Here is a 6262-nt window from a genome sequence, read left to right as displayed (position 1 = left end):
TTGAAGTGGAGAATCACCTGATGTGGGGTCTTTTGGAATGCCTATGTAAGATTACTTGTTAGGTTAATTGAGGGAGAAGACCTGTCTACAGAAGGTGACACAATTCCCTAAGCTGGTATCCTGGGTTGTTTGAAATGAAGAAAGTGAGCTGAGCACAAACATTCGTTGATGAAGATGCAATAGGAGCTTTAAGCTCCTGTAGCTGTAGCTTCCCCACCATGATGGACTTTTTCCTTAATACCTATTTCCTTAATTTGCTTTTTCAGGGTATCTAACCACAGCAACACAATTGTAACTGATATATAGTGGGGAAAAGTATGTATGAACCATAAAGCTTTCAAATATTAAAACCATATGACTACTATTGTCTATGTCTCGGTTCTTTGGGATAATGGCAGAAAGAACCTCATCATAGCAAAATAGCTGCTACCATGGAAACTGCGATGGCCCAACATAGACCTGCAGCCCAGGCTTCTTATCCCCTCCTGTTGATTAGTTAGAGTGCAGGGACCTCTGGCTTCAATTCATGGAAGGAACACATGGCATAAGGTAAAATTTGAAAAGAATTCCCAAATTCCTGAGATTAGAAATATGGTCTTTGTCTGTTCCTCCTTGTTAACTGCACAACTCCAAGGAATTCATCAATGAACAGACATCTTACATTTGTCAGGGTTTTGTCAGGCCAACATGATTTTATAATAATTATGTTTGAAAATACTTAAAAATCAACTACAATTGCCAATGGAAGAATACCTGAAACAGAACAAGAACATCCTGAGACCTCAGCAACAAATAATTTGAGCAGTTCATTTAATAAATATATTTCAAGATAACATATCGTCATAGTATTTTTTTGAAACTTATAGAATATGCTCTTGGCACAATGTATCACAGGAGAAAATACATAAATGTATAAAGAAAACCATAAGTAATTAAAGTAAGTACCCATCGAAGTAGCTGAGAAATATTTGCAATTCAAAAACACATTTACTGCAAAAATAAAAGCCCATGTCTTTGTAAGTTTTATTTGTAAAAGTAGTCATCTTGTTCCAAATAACCTAGGATTTCTTTCTTGAATATTATGAATTATGTTGACAAATTAAAAGCAACATTTTAAAATGAGTAATTTTGTCTGAAGTTAAGATCTTTCCCAAGATAATTCACATTGTTATTTTATATGTTTGCTTTTTAAAATAAGGTTGTTTTCTTCATTGGCTACAGAGCTAATATATTCCCAAATCAAATTAAACCACTACCGTATTTCCTATTTGGTCCCAAAATTCAAAATTATGACACTTATTACTGTTCTCTTTTTTGTTTCACTCTATGAAGCCAAGAGATGAAGAGATAAACATGTGGATATGGCTAGGCAGTTAGAGTCACAGGAAACAGTTGGCATCTAAGTCCAGGGTAAACTGCTGCCTCCCACAGTTGATGTCATGGAAGGATTGAAGAGAGGAACAATTGCATTTCCTATGTCCTCTCAATGACTTTTGACACCAACTATTTGGAATTGAACCAAACTTCACAATTCAAGGATATACTCTTCTGAAGAAAAAAACAAAAATTCACCCCATGCCCCAGCTGCTGGTGCATGGAGTGAAATTTTAGTTTTGGTTCTCCAGATCACTATCATTCTTGCCAGTTGGCTTCAAATTTGGGAATTCCCACTAAGACTTCAAATTTGATTTGCTATACTGACTCACCAAGACTTTAGAAAATGCTATACTAATGGTTATACTTTATGACTAACTACAAAAAATCAGAGTCATCCAAATGGAAAACTTCAAAGTAAGAGAGGCCCAAATAAGGAAACTCGAACTCTTAGACTCTGTGAACTTGTAATCTTAATATGTGGCAGTACTCACAGTATCAGCCATCACTGAAGCTCATCTTAGCCTCAATGCCATCATTTTCTTGGTATTCCATTACATAGGCAGAGTTGTTTATGTCAATGGACTTGTCCTTCAGTCTCCAGCCTCCTCCTGTTCATGGAGAGATTGGACTGATTTCACTGTGGATGAAACCCTCTATGGGCATAGCAAGACATGACTATAATCCCAGCCCCTGGAGATAAAGTTAAGTAGGACCTGGAATTCAAGGTCAGTTCTAGCCTGGAGTATGTGAGCAGTTGTGACTGAAAAAATGAGAGAGAGAGAGAGAGAGAGAGAGAGAGAGAGAGAGAGAGGAGGAAAGGGAGGAAAGGAAAGAAAGAAAGAAGGAAGGAAGCAGCAAAAGAAAAAAAAGTTTTACCCTCTAATTACCTAGTTGACAGCTGATCTTCCTGATAATTCCACCCTAATTACTCATTTTGTTGACATAAATTATATAGGTACTTATCATGTATCATTTTAATATTATGAATAGTTATCAGAAGTTATCTTAGGGCCATATTACACATAACATGAACATACAACTTGTTTTATAAAGACCAAGGACATTTGTCTCCAAATATGGAAACAGAGTAGCCAAATTCCTCCTATACAGTCCTACCCAAATAAAAATCTCTAAACTCCTAAAGAAATGAATTCAATATATAATATATAACCTATTAATGATTTTCTGTAACTATCTTTTCCTACCTTTTATCTTGTTAAATATGTTTTTTCTTTATGGACAACTCTAAAATAAAGATGACAAAAGCTAAGGTAACAGATAGAATGGTGGAAATGGGAAAGTACTGCACAGTTGGAGCTCTCTGTCCTGGACATGTGCTTCTGAGTTAAATCATCACAAATTATCTTCAGATCAATCTGGATGTATTAGAAGGAAAACAAACAAACAAAATCAGTAGTAACAGCAACAGCAAATAGTCATTTAAGTATATAGAAAAGGTGGAGAGATGGAGACTGGATAGTTGGCCGCTTTGGTTCAAGAAACTCAGGTTTGCACTGTTGCTGCTCTGTTGCATACTGTGCTTCAATATGAAGAGCATTAGACCTTGCTTTATTGCAACTCTTTTTTTTTCACAATAACCAACCTAGCCATGGAGAGCTACATTAATCATTTCATGAGGGCAGATTTCTTTGATTATATCAAATACCTACTAAAGACCTCACCACTCTCAACATTATTACATTGGGGATACAAAGCTTCAATAAGAATTTTGATGGGAAATTTTGATGAGATATTCAAACCATATTATTGTGCTAAAATGAAAAGTCATAGCTATAGTGCTCTATATTTTAAAGGAAGAAAAATTTTAGAGCAAAAATCTCATTTTTCTTCTGTTTTGTGAAATTAGAAAGGGGAGGATAAACTAAAGCAATGCAAACAAAATGAGATAATTTAAAAAGATTATGTTAGAGACATAAGATAAGAGATAGAAAAGCTGAAAAAGCATGAATTAGTTATTTAAATTATCAAAAATTCTACATACACTTACAAAATAAAGAGAAAAGATAGACAACTCAGGAAAGACACCAAAATTAGATGATATGAAAGGAAAGTGTGAGTGTATATTTGGTGAAATTTCATGATCAAAATATCAATCCCAATTTATCAGTGTAACAAAAGAGTTATATGTACATCAAGAACAAGAGACATTTGTTTTGTGACTGGAAATGCATTTTGGAATAAGAAAAATATCCATGTTAATAGAACAATGGGAAATACATACATGTCTGCATAGGTACCCACATATCCATACATGAAAGAGTTGACAAAAATCTAATGACAAAAGCATATCAAGGAAACTAAAAAGAGAGAAATCTTCCTCAATTTGAAAATGGATATCTGAAGCCTGCAACAGGATCTGTGACAGATTTCCTAAGAGAATATTCAATGTTGACACTGAAAACTCTTCCCTATGAACAGATAGACAACAAATACCCACACTTGCCACTTCTTTGTGGCAAAGATTTTCACCAGTTAAACGGGGAAACTATTTTTTTAATTTGATTTAACTTTTATTAAATTATTTTATTTACATTCCAAAAGTTACCCTTCTTCCTTGTCTCCCTACCCTGAATTCTTCAACCCTCTTCCTTCCACCCCTTCTCTGAGAGGGTGCTCTCCCATATGCTGACAACCCCTACCTCACCCCCACCAACCTCCCTCCTCTCTGGGGTATCAAGTTTCCATAGGATTAAGCACACTCTCTCCCACTGAGGCCCCACAAGGCAGTCTGCTGCTACACACATGTGCCTGGGGCCAAAGAGCAGCTCATGTATGCTCTTAGGTTGGTGGCTTGATCTCTGAGAGCTCTGAGAGATCCAGGTTAGTTGATACTGTTGTTCTTCCTATGGGGTTGCCATCCCTTTGGCCTCCTTCAGATATTCCCCTAACTATCCCATATGGGTCCCCTACTTCAATCCAATGGCTGGCTGTAAGTATCTGCATTTATCTCTGCCTGTTGCTGGTAGAGCCTCTCAGAGGACAGCCATGCCAGCCTCCTCTCTGAAAGCACAATATGACATTAGTAATAGTGTCAGGGTTTGGTGTGCACACCTGGAATGGAGTCCAAGTTGGGCCATCTCTAGATGACCTTTCCTTCAGTCTCTGCTCTATTTTTTGTCCCTGTATTTCCTTAGACAAGAACAATTCTTGATCAAAAATTATGAAGTTGGGTGGGGAGCCTCCTGCTTCAACTGGGGGCCCTGTCTATCTACTGGAGATGGTCTCCTCAGGTTCCATTTCCACACTATTGGGCACTTTGGCTAAGGTCATCTGCTTTGAATCCTGGTAGCTTTTCATATCCCAGGTCCTCCCAGCAACACCCACACCCCCAACTGTTGCATATTTCGATTCATTCTCCTGGTCCTTTGGGCTTCTCTCCTGTCTCCCTCCATACCTGAACCTGCCCCACTTTCCCCCTCTTTTCTTCCTTCTTCCATGCAGGTTGCTCCCTGTCTCTGCCTCTCATGATTATTTTGTTCTCTTTTCTAAATGGGTTTGGGGTATCCACATTTGGGCTTTCTGTTTTTTTTTAAGTTTCCTACAGTCTGTGTGTTGTATCTTGGTTATTCTGAATGTTTTAGCTAATATCCACTTAAAAATGAGTATATGTCTTGCATGTCCTTTTGGTTTTGGATTTTCTCACTCAAGATGATATTTTCTAGTTCCATCCATTTGCCTGTAAAATTCATGATGTCCTCATTTTTTAATAGTCGAATAGTATTCCATTGTGTAAATGAACCACATTTTCTGTGTCCATTCTTCAGGTGAGGGGGTAGCCATCCTTTAAACAAAGGATAAGTGGCCTGAGGAAAAAAGTTAGGGAAACAACACCCTTCAAAATAGTCACAAATGATATAAAATATCTTGTATAACTCTAAACAAGCAAGTGAAAGATCTGTATGACAAGAACTTCAAGTCTCTGAAGAAAGAAATTGAAGACCTCAGAAGATGGAAAGGTCTCTCATGCTCATAAATCAGTAGGATTAACATAGTAAAAATGGCTGTCTTATCAAAAGCAATTTACAGATTCAATGCCATTCCCTTCAAAATTCCAACTCAGTTCTTCACAGACATGGAAAGAGCAATTCTCAGCTTTATGAGTGACAGCAAATAATCCAGGATAGTGAAAGTAATTCTAAACAACGAAACAACTTCTGAGGGAATCACCATCCCTGACCTCAAGCTATACTACAGAGCAATAATGATAAAAACCACACGGTGTGGGTACGGAGACAGTCGGGACAATCAATGGTATAGAACTGATGACCTAGAAATAAGCCCACACACCTATGGACACTTGACCCTTGCCAGAGACGCCAAAACTATGTACTGGTAAAAAGAAAGCATATTCAACAAATGGTGCTGGTCTACTTGTCAGTCTGCTTGCAGAAAAATGCAAATTGAACCATATATATATATATATATATATATATATATATATATATATATCACCTTGCACAAAACTCAAGTCCAAGAGGATCAAGGAACTCAACATAAAACAAAATACACTGATTCTAATAGAAAAAAGAGAAATAGTCTTGAATGGATTGGCACAGGAGAAAATTTCCTGAACAGAACACCAATGGCTCAGGCTCTAAGATTGACAACTGATAAATGGTACCTCCTAAAACTGAAAAGATTCTGTAAGGCAAAGGACACTGTTAAAAGACAAAATGACAGCCTGCAGATTGGGTAATGATCTTCACTAATACTACATCCAACTAAAGGCTAATATCCAAACTACAAAGAATTCAAGAAGTTTGACTCCAGAAAACCAAATAATCCAATTAAAAAATGGGATACAGAGCTAAACAGAGAACAAAGGAATCTCTAACGACTAGAAGCACTTTAAAAAACTATTCAA

Source organism: Rattus rattus, chromosome 2 (genome assembly GCF_011064425.1).
Source record: "Rattus rattus isolate New Zealand chromosome 2, Rrattus_CSIRO_v1, whole genome shotgun sequence".
NCBI classification, from domain to species: domain Eukaryota; kingdom Metazoa; phylum Chordata; class Mammalia; order Rodentia; family Muridae; genus Rattus; species Rattus rattus.
Note: the sequence above shows the minus strand (reverse complement) of the source record.